At 40.8% G+C, this 25,357-nt stretch overlaps 1 long non-coding RNA gene across 1 annotated transcript in view; it reads right to left on the bottom strand.

Annotated features, from left to right (window-relative positions):
- Positions 1 to 2,889: 2,889 nt before the first annotated feature.
- LOC134482886 (uncharacterized) overlaps positions 2,890 to 25,357 on the bottom strand; it is a 42,840-nt gene continuing 20,372 nt past the window's right edge. The window contains exons 1-3 of the long non-coding RNA XR_010059569.1: positions 14,381 to 25,357; positions 13,767 to 13,833; positions 2,890 to 9,184 (exon numbers count right to left, since the gene is read on the bottom strand). The exon at positions 14,381 to 25,357 is cut by the window's right edge and continues 20,372 nt beyond it. This is a non-coding gene — a long non-coding RNA (uncharacterized LOC134482886). The remainder of the gene's footprint in view (positions 9,185 to 13,766; positions 13,834 to 14,380) is intronic.

Raw genomic sequence — 25,357 nt, 5'->3', positions numbered from 1 at the left:
CAATTACTCTTATACCTAAACCACACAAAGACCCAACAAAGAAAGAGAACTTCAGACCAATTTCCCTTATGAATATCGACGCAAAAATACTCAATAAAATTCTGGCAAACCGAATTCAAGAGCACATCAAAACAATCATCCCACATGATCAAGTAGGCTTCATCCCAGGCATGCAGGGATGGTTTAATATACGGAAAACCATCAACGTGATCCATCATATAAACAAACTGAAAGAACAGAACCACATGATCATTTCATTAGATGCTGAGAAAGCACTTGACAAAATTCAACACCCCTTCATGATAAAAGTCCTGGAAAGAATAGGAATTCAAGGCCCATACCTAAACATAGTAAAAGCCATATACAGCAAACCAGTTGCTAACATTAAACTAAATGGAGAGAAACTTGAAGCAATCCCACTAAAATCAGGGACTAGACAAGGCTGCCCACTCTCTCCCTACTTATTCAATATAGTTCTTGAAGTTCTAGCCAGAGCAATCAGACAACAAAAGGAGATCAAAGGGATACAGATCGGAAAAGAAGAGGTCAAAATATCACTATTTGCAGATGACATGATAGTATATTTAAGTGATCCCAAAAGTTCCACCAGAGAACTACTAAAGCTGATAAACAACTTCAGCAAAGTGGCTGGGTATAAAATTAACTCAAATAAATCAGTTGCCTTCCTCTATACAAAAGAGAAACAAGCCGAGAAAGAAATTAGGGAAATGACACCCTTCATAATAGACCCAAATAATATAAAGTACCTCGGTGTGACTTTAACCAAGCAAGTAAAAGATCTGTACAATAAGAACTTCAAGACACTGAGGAAAGAAATTGAAGAAGACCTCAGAAGATGGAAAGATCTCCCATGCTCATGAATTGGCAGGATTAATATAGTAAAAATGGCCATTTTACCAAAAGCAATCTACAGATTCAATGCAATCCCCATCAAAATACCAATCCGATTCTTCAAAGAGTTAGACAGAACAATTTGCAAATTCATCTGGAATAACAAAAAACCCAGGATAGCTAAAGCTATCCTCAACAATAAAAGGACTTCAGGGGGAATCACTATCCCTGAACTCAAGCAGTATTACAGAGCAATCGTGATAAAAACTGCATGGTATTGGTACAGAGACAGACAGATAGACCAATGGAATAGAATTGAAGACCCAGAAATGAACCCACACACCTATGGTCACTTGATTTTTGACAAAGGAGCCAAAACCATCCAATGGAAAAAAGATAGCATTTTCAGCAAATGGTGCTGGTTCAACTGGAGGGCAACATGTAGAAGAATGCAGATCGATCCATGCTTATCACCCTGTACAAAGCTTAAGTCCAAGTGGATCAAGGACCTCCACATCAAACCAGACACACTCAAACTAATAGAAGAAAAACTAGGGAAGCATCTGGAACACATGGGCACTGGAAAAAATTTCCTGAACAAAACACCAATGGCTTATGCTCTAAGATCAAGAATCGACAAATGGGATCTCATAAAACTGCAAAGCTTCTGTAAGGCAAAGGACACTGTGGTTAGGACAAAACGGCAACCAACAGATTGGGAAAAGATCTTTACCAATCCTACAACAGATAGAGGCCTTATATCCAAAATATACAAAGAACTCAAGAAGTTAGACCGCAGGGAAACAAATAACCCTATTAAAAAATGGGGTTCAGAGCTAAACAAAGAATTCACAGCTGAGGAATGCCGAATGGCTGAGAAACACCTAAAGAAATGTTCAACATCTTTAGTCATAAGGGAAATGCAAATCAAAACAACCCTGAGATTTCACCTCACACCAGTGCGATTGGCTAAGATCAAAAACTCAGGTGACAACAGATGCTGGCGAGGATGTGGAGAAAGAGGAACACTCCTCCATTGTTGGTGGGGTTGCAGACTGGTAAAACCATTCTGGAAATCAGTCTGGAGGTTCCTCAGAAAATTGGACATTGAACTGCCTGAGGATCCAGCTATACCTCTCTTGGGCATATACCCAAAAGATGCCTCAACATATAAAAGAGACACGTGCTCCACTATGTTCATCGCAGTCTTATTTATAATAGCCAGAAAATGGAAAGAACCCAGATGCCCTTCAACAGAGGAATGGATACAGAAAATGTGGTACATCTACACAATGGAATATTACTCAGCTATCAAAAACAACGAGTTTATGAAATTCGTAGGCAAATGGTTGTAACTGGAAAATATCATCCTGAGTGAGCTAACCCAATCACAGAAAGACATACATGGTATGCACTCATTGATAAGTGGCTATTAGCCCAAATGCTTGAATTACCCTAGATCCCTAGAACAAACGAAACTCAAGACGGATGATCAAAATGTGAATGCTTCACTCCTTCTTTAAATGAGGAAAAAGAATACCCTTGGCAGGGAAGGGAGAGGCAAAGATTAAAACAGAGACTGAAGGAACACCCATTCAGAGCCTGCCCCACATGTGGCCCATACATATACAGCCACCCAATTAGACAAGATGGATGAAGCAAAGAAGTGCAGACCGACAGGAGCCGGATGTAGATCGCTCCTGAGAGACACAGCCAGAATACAGCAAATACAGAGGCGAATGCCAGCAGCAAACCACTGAACTGAGAATAGGTCCCCTATTGAAGGAATCAGAGAAAGAACTGGAAAAGCTTGAAGGGGCTCGAGACCCCAAAAGTACAACAATGCCAAGCAACCAGAGCTTCCAGAGACTAAGCCACTACCTAAAGACTATACATGGACTGACCCTGGACTCTGACCCCATAGGTAGCAATGAATATCCTAGTAAGAGCACCAGTGGAAGGGGAAGCCCTGGGTCCTGCTAAGACTGAACCCCCCGTGAACTAGTCTATGGGGGGAGGGCGGCAATAGGGGGAGGGTTGGGAGGGGAACACCCATAAGGAAGGGGAGGGGGGAGGGGGATGTTTTCCCGGAAACCGGGAAAGGGAATAACACTCGAAATGTATATAAGAAATACTCAAGTTAATAAAAAAAAATGCTAAAAAAAAAAAAGATTTACTGACATTATCAAGGATCTTACATAATTCAAAAAAAAAAAAAAAACATTGTGTGCTTCCTAAATGTTTGCCGCTGTGATAATGTATTAAGGGTATATGCAAATTTCACCTAGCAGTAGATAGTTAGGGAATACATCAGGTTTGTTCACTATAATCACTGTCACTGAATAGGATGAGCACAGATGAGGCAGACATTAATAGTGTCATAGAACCATCATTTATGTAAGCACTGATTGCAGAGAGTCTACTATCAGACCTAGCAAGAGCACTAGTAGCACAAGAGCCTGGTACTTGAGAAGGACAGTTCCCTTTCCTGTGGGACTACTAAAGAACAACAACGTACTCAGGACTGCCCTGCCTCCAAAGACCATACCATGTTTTCTGTTACACCAGACATTCTTTGTATTTCTGCCTATAAGCACGCTACAGCCTCTGGGTGGGGATGTCATGACCTTTACCTTCACAGCACTGTTTGGATGAGGTGGGAAGAAAGGAGGGGATCTTGACCCTGACACATAACTGAGAACTCACTAATCATTAAACCACAGGGTCTTGGAAGGTTCATCTAATGGAAAGATGAACTCTAGCTTCAGGAACAAAATTTTCATGATTAATTCTTCCAGGTCTAACTCTAACTTGGGAATGTAGTACTAGCAGGTGAGTGTCTGCAGCTATCTTGTTCTTTTTATTATAACCTGGATCCATGCCTGGGAAATGAGGATGGAAAACAATGCCTGTATGCTGATAATTGGCATATCTGGAGAGTCTTGGAATTGAGACCTGCATTATCAAAAAGGGTATTTTTGGGTCGTAGCTGTCATTTTCTTGCAGGCATCCTCTCTATGACTATCATCAGAACATAGCCAGATACTGTAGACTGCAAGCAGAGTAAGATAATGATCTTGACTGAGGAGACCACAGAAGTCAAAGAGCACTGTATCTACAAACAGAGAGACCCATATAAAAGGTGCAAACAGAGTCCACTGTAATTTTAAATAGGGCTGGATTCTCTATCTGAAAAATTGTGCAGCACCATGCACTGTAATGTTATTCTTACTATCAAATTTGTGCTAGAGAACCAGAGGACAGTGAACCTCTATAGAACTACTGGTAACAAGTGAGAAAATACACAGTGTCTTCAGAGTCACATTTGACTGTAAGGAAATTGGCTTGCCCTGAAGACTGCACTTCACCTCAATATCCTAGAGTATAAGGATATATCTGAGTACATGGGCCTGGTTTTTCCTTCTCTCCTAGGAGCCTACAATAAACTCAGACTGCTGGCCTTGCCAAGCTCACTGGTGGCCATAGGAAGGAATGTTATTGTCCAATATGTCTCAAAACAACAATGTGACAGGTTATTCTGATTAAGCAAGAACCACAGAAGTTCTCATGGACCATGAACTCACAGTATAACCAGTCTTCTGAGCAGATTGAAACCTTGTTCTCTCTGAACTCCTTGACTCCCAACTAGAAGTGGACTGTCAGATGCTACAGCAATTACAGAAGCAGATCATAAGTATGGTCAAAACCAAATCTTTCTCTACAATAATGTTAAACTTGATACAGGTTCACATAGAGGACCAGGCATGTGGTGTATACAAGAATTCAAATATCTTTAGCCCATTGATGCAGAGCACAAGAGACAAGGAGACCCAAGATATATTATTGCAGACAGACAATGAGAGTAAAATAACAGGACGTCCAAGACAGAAATATAGACTCAGAAATTAGTCTATGTTGTACTCTCTCTTACTTTGGATCACCTTAAGTGACATCTCATTTTCAGTCAAACATACCTCCTTGTCTCCTATGTCTTGTAGGGACACTCCATAAATCCACCATCAAAGCTGAGTCAAGCTCTGTGATCACCTCAGGATTCCCCATGATTAACTGCAGTCAATGGACCATAGATTCAGAAATGTATGTTTTGCATAAAGAGGGAATCCCCCAAACCTGGACCACCCAAACCCAGGAATTGACTGGGAACAAGGATAAGTTTTCCAACCATTCTGTGACCATGCCAGATGATGTCATTGCTAATGTTATAGCTCAGCTTCTTTGTCAAACCATAATGTTATCCTTGAACTGGAGGAACAGTCAGGGTCTTAGGCCAATGCTCTGTGCTCCATGGGTATTTCCCTCCCAAAAGTCTAGCCATGGAGAGCATTGTGGGCTTGTGACAACATGTAGTTAGCTGTTTCTTTCTCTCCTAGGAATCTTCTACAATAAACCCAGCCTATCAGCCCTTCCCAGCCCTGTGGTGATTTTAGGAGGTAATATTAGAGTCTAGTGTCTCTCATAGGAGGGCTATAAAAAGTTTATTCTTGTGAATGAAGAGAAAAAGTTCCTCAATCCCCTGAACTCACAGTACATACACTTTATTGGGCAGTACCAAGCCTTGATATCTATGGATAACATGACCCCAGACCACAGAGGAACAGTCAGATGTTATGATTACTACAAGAATTTCCCACATTTGTTATCACTACCCAATGACACTCTGAAAATACACATCTCTGGTGGGTCAGATGCAACACTAAGCAAACTCTTTTTGAGGGTCTAAGCTCTTTGCCACAGCTTTGGCCTTTTTGGGGAGTTCCATGTAGAGAATGACTATTGAACAGCATGATTTCTTAGCAAAAGCCACACAGCTGGTTAAAGGCCATGACATGTGAAATGCAAGATGGGGGGGGGGAATACATCCTTGTAAAATCTAATTTCACAGTCCCTAAGCCATCTTCTTCCCTCGTGGGCTATTCCCAAACCCTTCCCATCAATACCACATACTGGGACTTGGAAGCACATTGGCCCTGCAGTGTTTCTTTGGCATCGACTATGGCATGTTTGATCTGTACAAAATGGGTGAGCTAGTCTCAGCCAACATTGTAGCCAACAGACAAAGATGGTTTCTCTTTGGGAAATTTATGCTTGGCAATTTGAACTGCTCCTTTGGGGTCCAATACAGAGGTTATGGTACATACAGCCTCTCTTCTGAGTGATCATATTCTATTGAAACTTTTAGTACCCTGGTCATAGGTGAGAGTCTAATAGATTCAATAATTTATTTGGATTCTGCATAGGACCTGACAGAGGGTCCAGGAGGAATGGATATCATAGATAGGAACTGATGAAAAGAAAGAGTTGATAAACAGAAGGGATGTAAGTCAGAGGAAAAAAAACATACCCCATGTTGTGAAAAGCAGGTTTTGATGATGTCTCAGCACAGAATAATAAAAATATCCCCTCATTTATTCTCTTCTCTTTAGGGCAGCTCTATTATACCATCCTTCTTAGTACATTAGTACTTAGTATATTGTTGACACAAGAGGAGATAGTCCTATTGCATTAACCAAGAAGCATTCTAGACCTTCCTTCTTTACTAACCAGGGATACATGATCATTTGCATCTACATAAGATCCATAGCTCAATCTTACCAGACAGAATAACCCCACTGCTCCTATCCCATCTTCCAATAGGTATATCAAGGAATTCCAACAGGAATGACTCAGAAAGAATCTGTCCTGGCACTGGTCCATCCAGTGTTTTTCTGTGATGGATTATCTTCATTCAAATATGGAGAAACTAATATCTCTATGTTCTCTGGCTTAAAGTCCTAGACTAGGTTCACTTTGAAGCCTTCTTCTGGGACCCCATGAGCAGAAATCAATTGATGAAAGTAAAATGCTATGATACACGTTGCTCTCTACCCCTCAGGGAGATGCTGAACATTCTATCAGAAAGTGGGATTCCATCCAGTCTAGACAAAGGTCTAAGCACAGTTAATATAGTAGCCACTGGGGGATTCCAGAAGGTGATGGCCGTGCTAAAGGTTAATTTTTTAATGGAAGAAGAGTTTTAAACATCAGAGTGATGGTGATAGAAAAGTAGGAGTAACCACAGAGACTCAAGTCCTCAGAAATGTGCAATAATTAGGTTTCACCTGAGAACATGTTAAGAAGTTCTTAAGCCATCCCTCTTCTCTCTCATACAGCTTTAAAAAAACCTTTTTCTCTGTCATTGCAACCAGGCCCACTGGTGTCCTTATGAAAAAATATGATCCTCCTCATTCAGTAATGGAACTGGATGAACAGTGTTTTCCTGTCCAATGATATAAACAAAATCTTTATCTAAATAATTGTAGGTAACACAACGTGGCATATGAGATGAAAAACATAAAAAGATCAACAGGAGTGTACTCCAGAAGTCGAGGATGGTTTAAAAGTGTAAAACTCCTCTCTCTCTCTCTCTCTCTCTCTCTCTCTCTCTCTCTCTCTCTCTCTCTCTCCCATCTATCTATCTATCTTTCCTCCCTCTGTGTATTTCATCCACAGAAATAAAGGGAAATGTGTTTTCTCAAGTAAAGAAAGAAACAATATTTAACTATAGGTGAATAATCAAGATCAAAACCCACTTACTCCCTTGGAGAAAGACAAAAATCCCCTCACTGTTCAAACCAACAAATTTCTGGATACAGTGAGTATACTCCATAAGGCAAGGTTTGCTTAAGAATGTGCTAAAGAATCATAAAGCTCACCTCTGTGTATGTATTTCATCCATAAAAGTAAAGGAGAAATGTTCCCTCAAATAAATGAAAAAGAAATGTTTGACAAAAAGTCAATAATCAAGATCTGAATCAGTTACCCACTTGGAGGACAGAAATTCTCTTGCTGCCCAAATCAACAAAACCTGGGATACAGGGTGACTGCACAGAAGTCACACAAATGTAGATTTGGCACTCAAAATCCAGCCATGTTATCCTACACAAGACTGACTGATTCAGGTCAGAGAATCCCCTACTTTCCATCATAACATTTCATGGGTAGCAACAGGTGCCATCTTTGGCTGATAAAACTCTAATGAATACATTGGACTGCAGGTCATACCCAGCAGAATCTATCTTATATATGCACAGTGATTTTGGTGTGTGAAGGGTGACAGGAATCAATGGAGTTATGTTGCATGTTTGGAGAATAAGCATGACCCAAAATACTGGACAATTCCATTCTACCATCAAATATGATGCCTTTAAGGGCTCTGTACATTTAATCCATCTGCATTAAAGTCATGTGTGGCTTTCAGATATCTGAAATGAATTCATCACATGGAGCTCACCTACCAGAAGAGGGCAGCATGTATTCACATTAAAGTTGTTTCCTGTGACCTAACCTGGCAGACTTGAAGTGTTAGGGGGGAAGGAAAAACCAAGGGGGGTCCCAACCACTTAGAGAAGAGGGTATGGAAGGGAGTATAAGGGAAGGATTGTGGGAGGGGGTAACCAGGAGGGAGGAAGTGAGCAAGGAAGTGAGCAGAATATAAAGTAGATAAGTAAAAAGGATTAAAAACAAAACAAAACAAAACAAAATCAGAATGCTTTCTGTGAAGAGGATGGTGTGAATAAGATCCCAGCAATGAGTGCATTGTCTGAGTGGCTCATTTGTAATGCCCCATCACTTATTTTCAAGTTAAGAAAATCAGCTGGTCATGAAATCTGTAAGAAAGAGATACCACATTTGTCTGAAACACTGGGCATATCAAGCCACAGAGATTCATAAGGCTGGGGTAAAAATGGAAATAATGAAATGCTTTGGATAAACTCCAAGTGTAAGAGACTTACAGAAATTATATTTTTAACTCTTTGAAGATAAACACATAATGTATTTGCTTGTGTAGACTAAATACTTCTACGCATATTTATTTCTCTTATGAGACAAGGCCTTAAATCGGGTGATTTCAAGTTTACATTAATAAGGATGACCTTAACCTTCTGATCCTCCTCATTGAACCTCCTAAATGCTAAAATTACAGACTTCAGAAAGCATATCAAATTTATTCAGTTCCAGGGGTCAAACAATGTCTTTGAGGATGTCAGACAGGTATTCTATAAACTAATATTCGTTCTTATTTAATAAAGGACATATCGATGAATATGCAAGGGGCAATGAAACAGTTTTTGAGTTCAGGAACATTTCTACATGCTGCATGAAACATGCAAAATAAGTTTTTGTCCAGTGCCCATCTTTTGCAGGGATGTTAAATTTGAATACTTACCTCATGTAAAAAAATTCCTAGTGTGGGGTTATTACTGGAGAACAAGCTCCAAAACTTTTTTATGGCCAGAGATGGTGTATGACTTCAAGAAAACTCTTCTGGAACCTGCAAAGTGGTTGTACATGTAAGATCACAGTGGTTGTAACAGTGCCTACAAGCCTAAAGGAAATGTAATTCATCCAAAGTCCAGCATGGAGGTGGGAGAGTGGGGCAAAGTCCCACCTGCAAATAAAGAATTATTTGAGTCTAATTCTTACTGGAAGAGAGAGAAAGAATAAGTTTTCTTTAAGGGTCTGGCTCTAGGTAGGATTTCCAAGACTATGGGCCACACAAATTGAGCTACAAGGGAAAACAGAGACAAGTTTGTATGAAGGGGTTGTTGAAGAGGCGGTTAAATCAAAACACATTTTGTAAAAATCTAAAATAACAGGTTTCTAAAAGCAAGGAAGAAAAATGGGAGTATTTAGTAAACGACTGAGGCTATACATAAACTTGAACTTCATTGAGAATTTGTACCTGTTACACAGGGATAATCAGATTATTCCTACGACAGAAAAATATTGTGTCAAACTACATATTTCCTGGTTTGCAATCACATATAACTTGGTTTCAGACAACACAATGTCCTCTGCTGTACACCACTAGCACAAGGAACATATGTGGTGCACATACGTAGCACATTCAAATATTCAAAAAAATAACCATGATATAAAATAAATACATAATTAAGATATTAAGACATAAACACCCACATAAAAGCATGCACTGGCTTCTGGTTTGCTTCTGTGCCTGGGAGCTTACAATGCACACCAGACCTTCCCATCCAAGTCATATGCAGAGACAGCTTGAGCCCCAGAACTTCTGACACACCCAGGCTCATAGGTGAGTCCACCACTACTGCCAAAACACCTGGACTAACTGGGACCACAACAGGGCCCAGGGAACACAGGAAACTCCACCAAGCTGATGACATATGATACAGGATACTTCTCATTTGCATATGCACTCTAGAGTGGACCCTGGGCTCCAACCGTCCCCAATACAATCACGCCCAGAGACAGTGAGATACCATAGAGTTCTAACACACCCAGACTCACAGGATCACAGGAAGGACTGGTTCCAGTCAGAGACAGCAAGGCCAGCTAACACCAGAGAAAATCAGATGGCAAGAGGCAAGCACAAGAACATACTCAATAGAAACCAATGTTAACTTGGCATCATCAGAACCCAGAACTCCCAACTCAACAAGCCCTGGATACCCCAACAGACCTGAAAAGCAAGAATCTGATCTCATATGACACTTCATGATAATGATAGAGGACTTTAAGAAAGACATATATATTTCCCCTAAAGAAATACAGAAGAACACAGGTAAATAAGTAGAAGCCCTTAAAGAGGAAACACAAAAATCCCTTAGAGAATTACAGGAAAGAAGCCCTTGGTACTGCCAAGACTGAACTCCCAGTGAACAGGATTGTTGGAGGGGAGATCTGTAATCGGAGGAGGATGGGGAGGGGAACACCAATATAGAAGGGGAGGGGATAGGGGGATGTTTGCCTGGAAACCGGGAAAGGTAATAACAATTGAAATGTAAATAAGAAATACTCAATTTAATAAAGATAGAGAAATAAAAGAGTTACAGGAAAACACAAACAGGTGATGGAATTGAAAAAGAACAATCTAGCTTCTAAAAATGGAAATCGAAACAATAGAGTTCCCTGCACCCAAATTCCCTGGCGAAGAGAGCAGACCACCCAGGAATACAGACATTCCGAGGCCACAGGACAGACTGCCACCTCTGCACACCTCGACCTACATCCCTGGTCCAAGGGGAAACTGCACAGTGCCTTTGGACAGAGGGATATAGGAACAGAGAGCTTCCAGTACACGCAGGCCTGTTCCATGCCCAGGACGGAACTAATCCCACAAAAGAGCTCCCTGCACCCAAATCCCATGGGGGAGAGAGCTGGAACCTCAGAATACTCGTGAGAAGTCAGAGAACACCAGACCAGACCCAAGAGGGAATCGCATAGTGCCAACTGTGCCCAAGGGGTGCAAGGACCTACACAAGCAATCAGGGGCAGAAACCTTTGATTCCTGCCCATGCCTAGAACTGGAAGACAGTCTCCAGGAGTGCCGCCACACCTGAGAGCAGAGGTAAGACCCACTTTTCTGCTACCAAGTGACCTGCCTGGTGGATTCAGTATACACAGAGGCTGACAGGAGCCTGGTACAGCTGTTCCCTGAGAGGTCCTGCTAGCACCTGACTAATACAGATGCAGATACAGCCAACCATCAGACTGAGCCCATGTATCCCAATAAAAGAGCTAAGGGAAGGAATGAAGGAGCTGAAGGGATTGCAATACCATAGGAACAACAACAATATCAACTAACCTAACCCCCCCCCCAGAACTCCCAGGGACTAAACCACCAACCAAAGAGTATATGTGAAGGGATCAATGACTCCCACTATATATGTACCAGAAGATTGCCTTATCTGGCATCAATGGTAGTGGAAGCCCTTGGTCCTGTGGAAGTTTGATGTCCCAGCATCGGGGGATGCTAGAGCAGTGAGATGGGAGTGGGTGGGTAAGTGAGGAGCACCCTCATAGAGACAAAGGGAAAGGAGGAAGGGATGAGGGATTTGTGAAGGGGAGACTGGGAAAGAGGAACAATAATTGAAATGTAAATAAATAAAATAGGTAATAAAAAAGTTGCCCTGGTCATATTGTCTCTTCACAGCAATGAAACTATAAAACACCATTGTTTCTTTTTTTTTACTACTTTAATTTACTTTCTTTGTAGATTTGTAGGTAAATGTCATAGTGGGGATTCTGTAGCAAAAATTTTCTCTATAAATTTATGAAAAATAATTTTTGGAACAAATTAAGAAACTATTTACTGTCACCACTATTCTCCAGTATTACATTTAAGTGCAAAGCGGTTTCTGGATTTTAAATCCCATTACTATATTTTAAAACTATTAGTTTTGTAATGCTGTGTGTTACACCTATATAATGGACCACACAGATCAACCAAGTGCTATATACTCCAAGCTCACTACCTGTTACTGTTCATGCAATAATTCATAATGAGTGTATGAGTCATTGTAGGATTAATGGCAGGGCAAGGAGGAAGGAGGGTATCCCATGTCCACTCCACCAAGCAGGAACTTTGACCACCATTTTTTTTCTTTTTGGGCATGATTATTGAACAGATTTTTTTAAATTTTTTTATCAGAGATATTTCTTTACTTATATTTCAAACGTTATTTCCCTTCTCGGTTTCCTGTCCATAAGCTCCCATCCCCTCCCTTCCCCCTCCCCCATACGGGTGTTCCCCCTAAATATCCCCCTTATTGCCTTCCCCTGCACTGGGGGTCCAATCTTGGCAGGACCAAGGGCTTTCTCTTCCCCTGGTGCCCTAACAAGTCTATTCTCTGCTACATATGCAGTTGGAGCCCTGGGTCAGTCCATGTATAGTCTTTTGGTAGTGGTATAATCCCTGGAAGCTCTGGTTGGTTGGCATTGTTGTTTTTAATGGGGTTGCAAGCTCCTTCAATTCTTTCTTTCTTTTTTTTACCCAATTGGTAAGATATAATTGCCCACCTAAATATACAAAGCCCAGTACCACACATCCCTTAAGAACATTAAGAACAACCTGTAAATACACAGAGCAGAATCTTAATGTCATCTGACATATTGTCATGCCATGGCTTCTCTCCCTCTCCCTCCTGTCTCTTCCTCCTTTTTGTTCCAGTCTCCTCCTCTTTCTACAAACTTCTCTCCCATCCATCCTTCCTTCTCCTCCAATGACAGGCCTCCTCCTACCCTGTACCTGCCACTCACCTATATTTTACAAATTCAACAGGGAGAAGGTTTTGGTGAAGTCACCTCAGTCCTGAGCACGTGACTAGGCAGCTGATGGGATTAACATCAAAATACAGATAACTCCAGGGCAAACCATAACATTTCCCCCTTTTTGTCCAGTTAAAAGGCCTTTTTACTTATATATAAATTGAGTACAATTATTACCATTCTACAATTTATAAAACATATGATACACTCAACACCCAGTCCATCAATTTTGTCCATTACCTAAAGCACCTTGTCACCTATCCCAAAAGACTATAATTCTATACCTGACTTATATCCTCGTTTGAGATTGTACACCATCTGAAAAACCATCTTTTCAAATTTATTAACTTTTTCAATGCTAAACAGCTTGGGTTGTCTGTAAGACTACCAGTTTTCAATCATGTCAGAAAGCTTTGAATGACCAAATATCTGTACACATAAGTCTAACACGGCTTGCAGAACTGAGAGGTTGTAGAGACATATCTCCACTAACACAGTCCTCTGTTAGCAACATGTGAACACAAGTCTCCAGCCTTCTGGCCCAAAATCAACTGACAGACTGTTGAAATGCAGATTTTGAAGGGCCAATCACAGAGTTGGGGATTTAGCTCAGTGGTAGAGCGCTTGCCTAGGAAGCGCAAGGCCCTGGGTTCGGTCCCCAGCTCTGAAAAAAAAAGAAAAAAAAATCATTGAAGGGCCGATCACCCTGTCTTGGCAGGGTTTATCAGTCAACTATTCTGCATAATTTGTCCTTTTCTGGACAGCATTAGTCTGCGGATGAAACAAGCAGTTCTGTCTAGTGGCTGCCTAGCCCCAAAGTATTGCCTCACCTGGAGGTAGAGATGTGCAAATTCTTCATTGAATCCACCAAAGGGGAACTGTTAGGAGCAGATATGCCTAAACAAAAGATAAAATAACTTTAAATCTCAAATTATGTGGATTTCTGACATTTCTGAAAACCATCTATCTATATAAGATAATCTGAACTGTTGTCTTTGTATCTTAGTATTATTTTGAAAGTACTCTCACAAAGTCAGAGCCATGAATTTGCTATTTGGCCTTTAACTCACATGTGTAATCAACTCAGAAGTTTGTAGTGACATCAATAGAATGACTGGTTCTAAACCTTGTACTTTTAAACTTGTTTGACAAATAAATTCTATACCAAAACAAAGGTATGATTTTAGCTTACTTACCAAATGAGATTATGACTGTACAATTCAATCTAGCTAATGCCTCCCTGTTAAATTACAATCAATTTTAAATTCCTCATAAAAACAACTTTAGAGTAACCACTTTCAGCCCCCCAAAAATCCAGAGAATTAGGGCAACAACTCCTCCATAACTTCTTCAAGCTGTACATGGGTGTTGAGATAGCCTTGTGGGTAGGGGATAACAAGAATGAAGAAATTGCTGTAGCAGGATGTATCCTGACTGGACCCACCTGAAAGTCCTTGAGACCAGGAATCCAAGTAGGCACACTCTGTAAAATACAACTCTCAAGACAAAAGTTTAGAATCGAGATATCTTTTTGTTTGATTCTCCTGAATCAATTTTTTCAGGTGATCTACCTCTTTTTGTTTGATTCTCCTGAATCAATTTTTTCAGGTGATCTACCTCTATCAAATCTGACCAGTATGAATCTGTCATGTTTCCAGAGCCTAATCACACTTTTTTAGAAACACAAAGGCAAAATCTTTCTCCCAAAATACTGTGTTCCTTAGTCTGGAACCAAAAAAAGCTTGTATCTTGCACTCTCTCCCAGAGTAATAATGTAACCATAAAACTCAAAGTCACACCCATTATGAAGATTAAACAATTTTTTTAAAAAGGAAGTAAGTTAAATAATGAGCCTGATAGGCTTTTGTACTCTATAATATCAGGAAATGAATCCAAAATTCCCATGGAGTTCACATTAAGAGAATCCAAACTTCCTGTTGTAGTAAATATCAAAAGTAACTACAACCCCTCACTAGCCTGCATCAATGAGCCACGTGGCCTTTAGCGGAGTGCTTCATAAAACAAACTAAACACCTTCTATCAGTTCTAGTACCAATAAGCAACTTAAAAATCAGGACTTTAGCCCAAAATATATCCATCTGTTAAGCTCTCTACCCGGAGCCACAGATTTTTATTTAACCTTAATAACTTCTATAATATATCTCTGTTTTCACTCTGCCTGGTGTTATAGACATTTATCACAACTCTCTACTTGGAGTTAGTGACCAATTTTTTCCTAATTTCCGAACCATGGATGAAAATTCCCATATGATTTGGATAATCTCTGTACTCTCCTTAAAACAAACTTAAACACCTTCTATCAATTCTAATACCAATAAGCAGCGTATCAAACAAGGACTTTAGCCCAGAATATATTCATCTGTTAAGCTTTCTACCCAGAGCCACAGATTTTTCTTTAACCTTAATTACTTGTAAATTCCTTCTATCAATTCCAACATCAACAAGCAACTTAAAATCAGGACTTTCATCCAAAATATATCCATCTGTTATGCTCTCTACCTGGAGCCACATATTTTTATTTAACCTTCATAACTTCTATATATCTGCATTCACTCTGCCTGGTGTTACGGACATTTATCACAACTCTCTACTTGGAGTTAGCGACTAACTTTTCCCTATCTAAGTTCTGAACCGTGGGTGAAAATTCCCACCTGATTCAGGTAATCTCTTTACTCTCTTCTTTCTAAAAACAAACTTAATCACTTTTTAATAATACCTGTCATTAAGAAGTAGCTTGTCTAACTAGGATTTCAACCCAAAATTCTCGTGGAGTCCACGTTAAAGGGAATATGAGTATCCTGAAAGACTTTCTAAACAACTTTCTTTAAAAGGTAACTTAATCTTTTACTCCTGATCTGCCATTACTATCACACAGCAGGGGACCTACAGTCTACCAGCCCAGGCTGCTTCTGTGTTTCTTTGTTTAAATTCCCCCATGCTTGAGATAGCACCTGGCTGGCCTCCTCTTACTTAGGAAACTTTCTCTCAACTCTTAGAATTACTAGTGGATTCTTGCCCACAGGTTGGTTTGCCATCTGTTGTTGTAAAATACAAAAAATAAAAAAGTAAGGTTGTCTTTTATCATCCTTAGTTCTGGCACCTCAGTGCCCCAAGATATCTGCTGGATATCTTGCCAGAAGCACACATTCCAATCCCGTGGCAGCCTAGAATAGCCGCCCCACATTTCATTACACTTAAATCTACACATGAAAGAACACACAACACAATAACCTTAGACCCAATTGCTAAGATATAATTGCCCACCTAAACATACAAAGCCCAGTACCATCCATCCCTTAAGAACATTAATAACAACCTGTAAATACACAGAGCAGAATCTTAACGTCACCTGCCATATTGTCCTGCCATGGCTTCTCTCCCTTCAACTCTTTCAATACTTCCTCTAATTCCTCCCAAAGGGGTCCTATTCTCAGTTCAGTGATTTGCTGGTAGCAATGACCTCTGTATTGGACATGTTCTGGATGTGTCTCTCGGGAGAGATCTATATCCATTCCCTCTCAGCATGCATTTTCTAGCTTCATCAATCTTATCTAGTTTTGGTGGCTATATTCTTACCCCACGGCCACTGCCAGGCAGGTGTCAGGCTGTGGGAAGTGGTGGGACACCGATGGGGATGGGAAGCATTGACTAGAAGCAGGACACAGCCATGGCTGGCTCTGGGATCCCCGGGCCTGCAAGGAGGCCAGCCCTGTCTGGTTCTCGGGCTCTTGGGCATCCAGGTGCTGCTGGGATGCCATGGAAAAGCTAAAAATGCAGTCGGGTCCATGGGGCTGGATCTAGCCTGGGGCTGAGAGGGAAAAGATGAGGGAAGTTCCCGCTGGTCCCGTGGGAGAGTCCGTGGCTGGACTGTGGTAGACTTGAACTTGGTGCTGCCACTGCTGGGAGCACAGTGAGGCCATGTTCAGGAGATTAGATGGAGGCTCTGTAAGTGAAGGCCTTCTCTGTGGCTCCCCTAGGTGGATCCTGATAAAAAGAGGCAATCTATGGTTTCAAGGCATTTATTGTCATGGAGGAAGGTGGATAAGTAAAACTGTACCCCACTTCTCAGAGTGAGCCTGAGAATAAATACATTTTGCAGGGAGGAGTGTCTGAAAAGGGAAATTGATTGGCTAAGTCTCCAGGCCTTTAAGTACCTCACTGTAATGGAGATCTGTCTTGAGCCTATGGGACTTGTGGTCATGTCCTATACCTGTGAAGGGACTTAAGACATTGCCTTTATGTGACTGACAGTCACAAATCTATGGAGGGCTGCAGGTTAATGACTGGCCTGGATTCCTGGGAGTTAGGCAAAATGCCTACCATCCCTCAGGGTCACCCGGGTTTCAAACATCCTCAACTAGGAACCAGGGCCCTTCACTGTCCCATAAGTCATCTCTTCTCATAGGCTGATCTATGTGTTACTGCAATGTTATACTTTGTGTGACCAAAATGCTATCATATGATTATTTGGCATCTGTCCCAATACCTTTCTCTGTTTTCCACGTTCTTTAGTCTTTTTTTTAAGATTTGAACTATCCCTCATCATATGTATGTTTCTGTTTCACTGACTCTGGGATCTGATTTTCAGAATTTTTCTCTCTCGCTGCCAGCTATTCATTCTGCTAATACAACACTTTCTCTCTTATGTTTTTATTGACTTTACATTTGAATCACAGCCTCCCTCTCTCTTTTCTTTCAAGTCTTACACTTACAAATCTCTCCTGCACTGCTTCTCCCCTTCTCTAGAAAAGGGGAAACCCCTTAGGTACCACTCCACCGTGGAGCATCTAGTTCCAGTGAGTCTATATACATCCTCTCCCACTTAAACCCAATGAGGCAGTCCAAGTAGGGATAAGGGGATCCTATGGCAGAGAACAGAGATGGAGATAGCCTAGCTGCACTTGCTAAGGAACTCACATGAACACCAAGCTGCACATTTGTTGCAAATGTGTAGCAGGCCTAGGTCCAGTTGCTTGATTTTCACTAGTTGATGGCTCAGTCTTTGTGAGCCACAAAGATCCCAGGTTAGTTAACTGTGTGTGTCTTCTTGTGGAGTCCATGACCCCACTGACTTACTTACTTCTTTCCTCCACTCTTCACAAGATTCTGGTGCTTTCTGCATCTGCCTCTATCTGCTGTTGGATGAAAACTCCCAGGAGACAGGTTTACTAGGTTCCTGTCTGCAAGCATAGCAGAGTATTATTAATAGTTTTCAGGGTTTGTTATATCTATATCTAGCTCATGGAATGGGACTCAAGTTATGGCAATCATTGGTTGGCTCTTCCCTCAGTCTCTGCACATCTTGTAGGTAAGACAATTTTTGGGTGGATTGATATCCCCTTTCCTCCTCTGGAAATCCTTCCTGGCTACAGGACATGATCCTTTCAGTCTCTATATTCAACTCTCAAAGCTAGAGCCACTCCTCCCTTATTTTTCATTCTGTGTGTGTGTGTGTGTGTGTGTGTGTGTGAGAGAGAGAGAGAGAGAGAGAGAGAGAGATCATATCTCCTCTTCCTTCTGCTCTTCCTATCTCTTATCTCTGACTCTTTCGAGTCCCTTCCCACATCTCTCTATTCCATGTATCTGACTTATCTGATCTTTCCTATCTCTGGTAGCATTGTCTCCAAAAGGTTTTTCTCTTTATTCACTGTTATGGGGGGAGGGAGTGTAGGTATACTTTTATAATGGAAGATTCAGCCACACAGGGATTGGTGTTTTTTCTTTCACCCAGAAAGATAATATTCTGGCATTAATTGTGGCTCAACACCATGAAAGAAAGTAGTGTTAAATTAAACACAGCATTTTTTTACTGCCAACTACACTTAGGGTCCATATTGACCAAGCTACCCTGTAATACAATTGAGATATGGAGCATGAATAGTTTTTCTGGAAAAGAATAAGATATTCTAAATTGATAACCTAATCTTTGAATTATATTAACAGTGTTAGAGTAGAATGACCCTTTCTCTGATGGGTCAGTATCTATAGTTGTGTCGTTCTTTGCCTTTATCTCTTTCTTAATTAGGGTTTATACATACTGACAAAAAAACAAGTCAGGGAAGAAATGGTTGATTTGGCTTACACTTTCATGTTGCTCTTTGTCTTAGTTATGGTTTTATTGCTGTGAACAGACACCATGACCAACAATGTAAGTTTTATAAACCAACATTTAATTGGGATTGGCTTACAGGTTCAGAGGTTCAGTCCATTATCACCAAGGAGGGAGCTTGGCAGCATCCAGGCAGGCATGGTGCAGAAGGTGAGCTCTACATCTTCACCCGAAGGAAGCCAAGAATAGATTCAGCATCCTCAGAAAGCTAGGAAGAGGATATCTAAGTCCACCCCCACAGTGACACACTTCCTCCAACAAAGCCACACCTTCTAATACTGCCATTCCCTGGACCAAACATATGCAAACTATCAGGCCAGAAACCTGGATGTATGTAGGAGCTGAGACAGAGGATATAGATGGGTGCTGCTTGCTGACTTGTACCCAATGGCTTTCTCAACATGCTTTCTTATTGAACCCAGCACCACTAGTCCACAGATAGAACCACCCAAAATTGATTGGGTTCTCCTCTATCAATCACTAATTATGAACATATCTTACAGCTGGATTTTATAGAGGTATCTTCTCTATAGAAGTTCTGTCCTTTCAGATAACTCAAGTTTATGTGTCAAGTTGGCATAAGACCAGCCAGTGCGAACTCCTTTCATGATTCCTCTGAAATGGCTGTATCCATACTTTATTGATGACCATATAGTGCATTCCTATGTCTCCTTTTCCACTTCTGTCTTTACATCTACCATCAAGACTACGTATCTCCATAGTAATCAAAACGTTTCAAATTAATGCCTTTCCAGAGCATCCAAAATTTACAAAGACCTGTTTACTAAAGAAAATGCAGAACAAATATCTCACCTGTGATCTTGACGTTCATGGCATTACTGAAATCTGACCATTCATAGGGTTGATTACTGACAGAACCATGTACCAAAGTCAGAGATGCTATGAAGATGTCAGCCTGGAAGACTCTTATCATAAGGAAAGGTACAAGGATTCATGCTTAGCCCATTTTTGTGCAGAACCAGGATGAAGGTCTCAAATACAGCCTTTGAGGAGCATTAGTATGTCACTGTTTCTCCTGATTTCATTTTCCACTTTTAAGGAGTGGGAGCATCCGCATTTTGGTCATCCTTATTCTTGAGCTCCCTGTGGTCTGTGGATTGCATCTCGAGTAATTTGAGACTTTTGGCTAATATCCATTTATTAATGAGTGCATACCAAGTGTGTTTTTCTTTAATTGGGTTGCCTCACTCAGGATGATATTTTCTAGTTCATTCCATTTGCCTATGAATTTCATGAAGCCATTGTTTTTGATAGCTAAGTAGTACTCCATTGTGTAGATGTACCACATTTTTTTAATCCATTCCTCTGTAGAAGGGCATCTGGGTTCTTTCCAGCTTCTGGCTATTATAAATAAGGCTGTTATGAACATAGTGGAGCATGTGTTTTTGTTATATGTTGGAGCATCTTTTGGGTATATGCCCAAGAGAGGAACAGCTGGGTCCTCAGGTAGTGGAATGTCCAATTTTCTGAGGAACCTCCAGACTGATTTCCAGAGTGGTTGTACCAGTTTGCAGTCTCACCAACAATGGAGGAGTGTTCCACTTTCTCCACATCCTAACCAGCATCTGCTGTAACCTGAATTTTTTTATCTTAGCCATTCTGACTGCTGTGAGGTGGAATCTCAGGGTTGTTTATCAGGTTAAGTAGTTCTCTGTGGAAATTTGGGGGTCAATTAAGTACACCATCATATCATCTGCAAATAGTGATATTTTGATTTATTCCCTTCCAATTTGTATCCCTTTGACCTGCTTTCACTGTCTGCTCTGGCTAGGACTTCAGGTACTTATATTGAATAAGTAGGGAGAGAGTGGGCACCCTTGTCTAGTCCCTGATTTTAGTGGGATTGCTTCAAGTTTCCTCCATTTAGTTTGATGTTAGCTACTTGTTTGCTGCATATTGCTTTTACTATGTTTAGATATGGGCCTAAAATTCTTGATTTTTCCAGGACTTTTACCATGAAAGCATGTTGAATTTTGTCAAATGCTTTCTCAGCATCTAATGAAACGTTCATGTGGTTCTTATCTTTGAGTCTGTTTATTTAGTGGATTATATTGATGGATTTTAATATATTAAACCATCCTTGCATCCCTGAGATGAAGCACACTCGATAATGATGGATGATCATTTTGATGTGCTCTTGGATTCGATTTGCAAGAATTTTATTGAGTATTTTTGTGTCAATATTCATAAAGGAAATTGGTCTGAAGTTCTCTTTCTTTGTTGGGTCTTTGTGTGGTTTTGGTATAAGAGTAATTGTGGCTTCATAGAAGAAATTTGGTAGTGCTCTGTCTGTTTCTGTTTTGTGGAATAGTTTGGATAGAATTGGTATGACATGTTCTATGAAGGTCTGATAGAATTCTGAACTAAACCCATCTGGTCCTGGAATCTTTCTGGTTGGGAGACTTTTAATAACTGCTTCTATTTCCTTAGGAGTTATGAGGTTGTTTAGATGGTTTAATTTGTTTTTTATTTAACTTTGGTACCTGGTATCTGTCGAGAAATTTGAACATTTCCTCCAGATTTTCCAGTTTTGTTGAATATAGGCTTTTGCAGTAGGATATGATGATTTTTTAATTTCTTCAGATTCCATTGTTATGTCTCCCTTTTCATTTTTGATTTTCTTAATTTGGATACACACTCTGTGACCTCTGGTTAGTGTGGCTAAGGGTTTACCTATCTTCTTGATTTTCTCAAAGAACCAGCTTGTCGTTTTGATGATTCTTTGTGTAGTCCTTTTCATTTCTACTTGGTTGATTTCAGCCATTCGTTTGATTATTTCCTACATACTATTCCTCTTGGTTTCATTTAATTCTTTTTGTTCTAGAGCTTTAAGGTGTGCTCTCAAGGTGCTGACATATGCTCTCTCCTGTTTCTTTTTGCAGGCACTCAGAACTATGAGCTTTCTTCTTAGTACCACTTTCATTGTGTCCCATAAGTTTGGGAATGTTGTATCTTCATTTTCATTAAATTCTAAGAAGTCTTTTATTTCTTTCCGTACTTCTTCCTGGACCAAGTTGTCATTGAGTAGAGCATTGTTCAACTTCCATGTATATGGGGGCTTTCTGTCATTATTGTTGTTTTTGAAGAACAGTCTTACAGTGAGGTGATCTGACAGGATGCATGAAGTTATTTTTTTCTTACTGTATCAGTTGACACCTTTTTTGTGACTGATTATATGGGCAATTTTGGAAAAGATACCATGAGGTGGTGAGAAGAAGGTATATCCTTTTGTTATAGGATGGAATGTTCTATGAATATCAGTTAAACCCATTTGATTCATAACTTCTGTTAGTCTCTTTATGTCTCTGTTTAACTTCTGTTTCTATGATCTGTCCATTGCTGAGAATGGAGTGTTGAAATCTCTTCCTATTATTGTGCAAGGTGCTTTGAGCTTTAGTAAGGTTTCTTTTATGTATGTAGGTGCCCTTGTATTTGGAGCATAGATTTTTAGGATTGAGAGTTCATCTTGGTGGATTTTTCGTTTAATATATATGAAGTGTCCTTCCTTATCTTTTTAGATAACTTTCGGTTGAAAGTTAATTTTATTTGATATTAGAATGGCAACTCCAACTTGTTTCTTCTGGCCATTTGCTTGTTTTCCAGCCATTTACCCTGAGGTAGTGTATGTCTGTCTCTGAGGTGTGTTTTCCGCATGCAGCAAAATGTTGGGTCCTCTTTATGTATCCAGTCTCTTAGTCTATGTCCTTTGACTGGGGAATTGAGTCCTTTGATGTTGGGAGATATTAAGCAATAGTGATTGTTGATTCCTGTTATTTCCTTTGTAAGAGGTGGAATTATGTTTGAGTGTCTCTCTTTTGCTTTGATTGCAAGGAAATTAAATTCTTGCTTTCTGTATGGTGTAGATTCACTCCTTGTGTTGGAGTTTTCCGTCTATTATCCTTTGAAGGACTGGGTTTGCAGAAAGATACTGTATAAATGTGGTTTTGTCGTGGAATGTCTTGGTTTCTCCATCTATGTTAATTGAGAATTTTGCTGGATACAGTAACTTGGACTGGCACTTGTGTTCTCTTAGGGTCCATGTGACATCTGTCTACAATCTTCTGGCTTTCATAGCCTCTGGTGAGAAGACTGGTGAAATTCTTATAAGTCTGCCTTTATATATCATTTGACCTTTTCCCATTGCTGCTTTTAATAATCGTTCTTCATTTTGTGCATTTGTAGTTTTGACTATAATGTGACAGGAGGAATTTCTCTTCTGGTCCAACATACTTGGAGTTCTGTGGGCTCCTTGTATGTTTATGAGGATCTCGTTCTTTAGGTTGTGAAGTTTTCTTCTATAATTTTGTTGAATATATTTACTGGCCCTTTAACTTGAGAGTCTTCACATTCTTCTATACCTATTATCCTTAGGTTTGATCTTCTCATTGTGTCATGGATTTCCTGTATGTTTTGGGTTAGGAGCATTTTTATTTTACATTATCTTTGACAGTTGTGTCTATGTTTTCTTTTTTCTTTTTTTTTATCTTTATTAACTTGAGTATTTCATATTTACATTTCTGTTGTTATTAGCCTTCCTGGTTTCCGGACCAACATCCCCCTAACCCCTCCACCTTCCCTTCTATATGGGAGTCCCTTCTCCATCCTCTGTCCATTATCACCCTCCCCACAACAATCACCTTCACTGGGGGTTCATGCTTGACAGGACCAAGGGCTTCCCCTTCTACTGGTGCTCTTACTAGGCTATTCATTGCTACCTATGAGGTTGAAACCCAGGATCAATCGATGTATAGTCTTTTGGTAGTGGCTTAGTCCCTGGGGGCTCTGGTTGGAAGGCATTGTTGATGATATATTGTCTCCAGCCCCTTCAAGCACTTCCATGCATTTCTCTGATTACTTCAACGGGGGTCCCGTCTTACTACAAAGGATTACTGCTGGCATTCGCCTATGTATTTGCGGTATTCTGACTGTGCTTTCAGGAGAGATATACATCCAGTTCCTGTCAGCCTGCACTTCTTTGCTTCATCCATCTTATCTACTTTGGTGGCTGTATATGTATGGGCCACATGTGGGGCAGGCTCTGAATGGGTGTTCCTTCTGCCTCTGTTCTAAACTTTGCCTCCCTATTACATGCCAAGGATATTCTTGTTCCCCTTTTAAAGAAGGAGTGGAGCATTTACATTTTGGTCATCCTTCTTGAATTCCATGTGTTCTGTGCATCTAGGGTAATTCGAGCATTTGGGCTAATAGCCATTCATCAATGAGTGCATACCATGTGTGTTTTACTGTGATTGGGTTACCTCATTCAGGATGATATTTTCCACTTCCATCCATTTGCTAATGAATTTCATAAAGACATTGTTTTTGATAGCTGAGTAATATTCCATTGTATAGATGTACCACTTTTCTGTATCCATTCCTCTTTTGAAGGGAATCTGGGTTCTTTACAGCTTCTGGCTATTATAAATAAGGCTGCTATGAAAATACTGAAGCATACGGCTTCTGGGACCCCGTAGATAAGGGCACTGGAGCAGCAGGTCCCCTGCGCCCAAGACATCACCTGAACCTGAAGGGACCGACCAGATAAACAGTTCTCTGCACCCAAATCCTGTGGGAGGGAGAGTTAAACCTTCAGAGAAGCAGACACACCTGGGAAGTCAGAAAAGACTACACTCTGCCCACATTTCTGACTCCAGAGGAAAACACCAAAGGCCATCTGGGACCCTGCTGCATGGGGGCTCCCGGAAAGGGCAGCGCAGGTCCTCCTGGTTACTGCCCTCAAGGACACATCATAAACAACACCCCATGAGCAAACTTGAGCCTCTGGACCACAGGTAAGACCAACTTTTCTGCTCCAAGTTACCTGACTGGTGGTCTCAGGACACACAGAGGCAAAATTCCTCTAGGACCAGACACTTCCAGTTTTTAGCGTGATTCCCACCTCAGGATCTCCGCCCGCAGGTCACTGCTCCCAAACCCTGTGGGAGAGAGAGCTCACCGCCTGGACAGGTGGGCACTCCTGAAACTGCAGAGCGGAAGAGACCACCAACACTGCCCACCTAAGCCCACATCCCTGGCCCAAGAGGAAACTGTATACAGCCTCTGGGACCCTGTAGATAAGGGCACTGGAGCAGCAGGTCCCCTGAGCCCGAGACACCGCCAGAACCAGAAAGAACCAACCAGATGAACAGTTCTCTGCACCCAAATCCCGTGGGAGGGAGAGCTAAACTTTCAGAGAGGCAGACACGACTGGGAAGCCAGAAGAGATTACTCTCTGCCCACATTTCTGACTCCAGAGGAAAACACCAAAGG

The sequence above is a fragment of the Rattus norvegicus genome, chromosome 1 (assembly GCF_036323735.1).
Source record: "Rattus norvegicus strain BN/NHsdMcwi chromosome 1, GRCr8, whole genome shotgun sequence".
NCBI classification, from domain to species: Eukaryota; Metazoa; Chordata; class Mammalia; order Rodentia; family Muridae; genus Rattus; species Rattus norvegicus.
The sequence above is the reverse complement of the archived record's forward strand: the minus strand, read 5'-3'. Positions and strand labels throughout refer to the sequence as shown.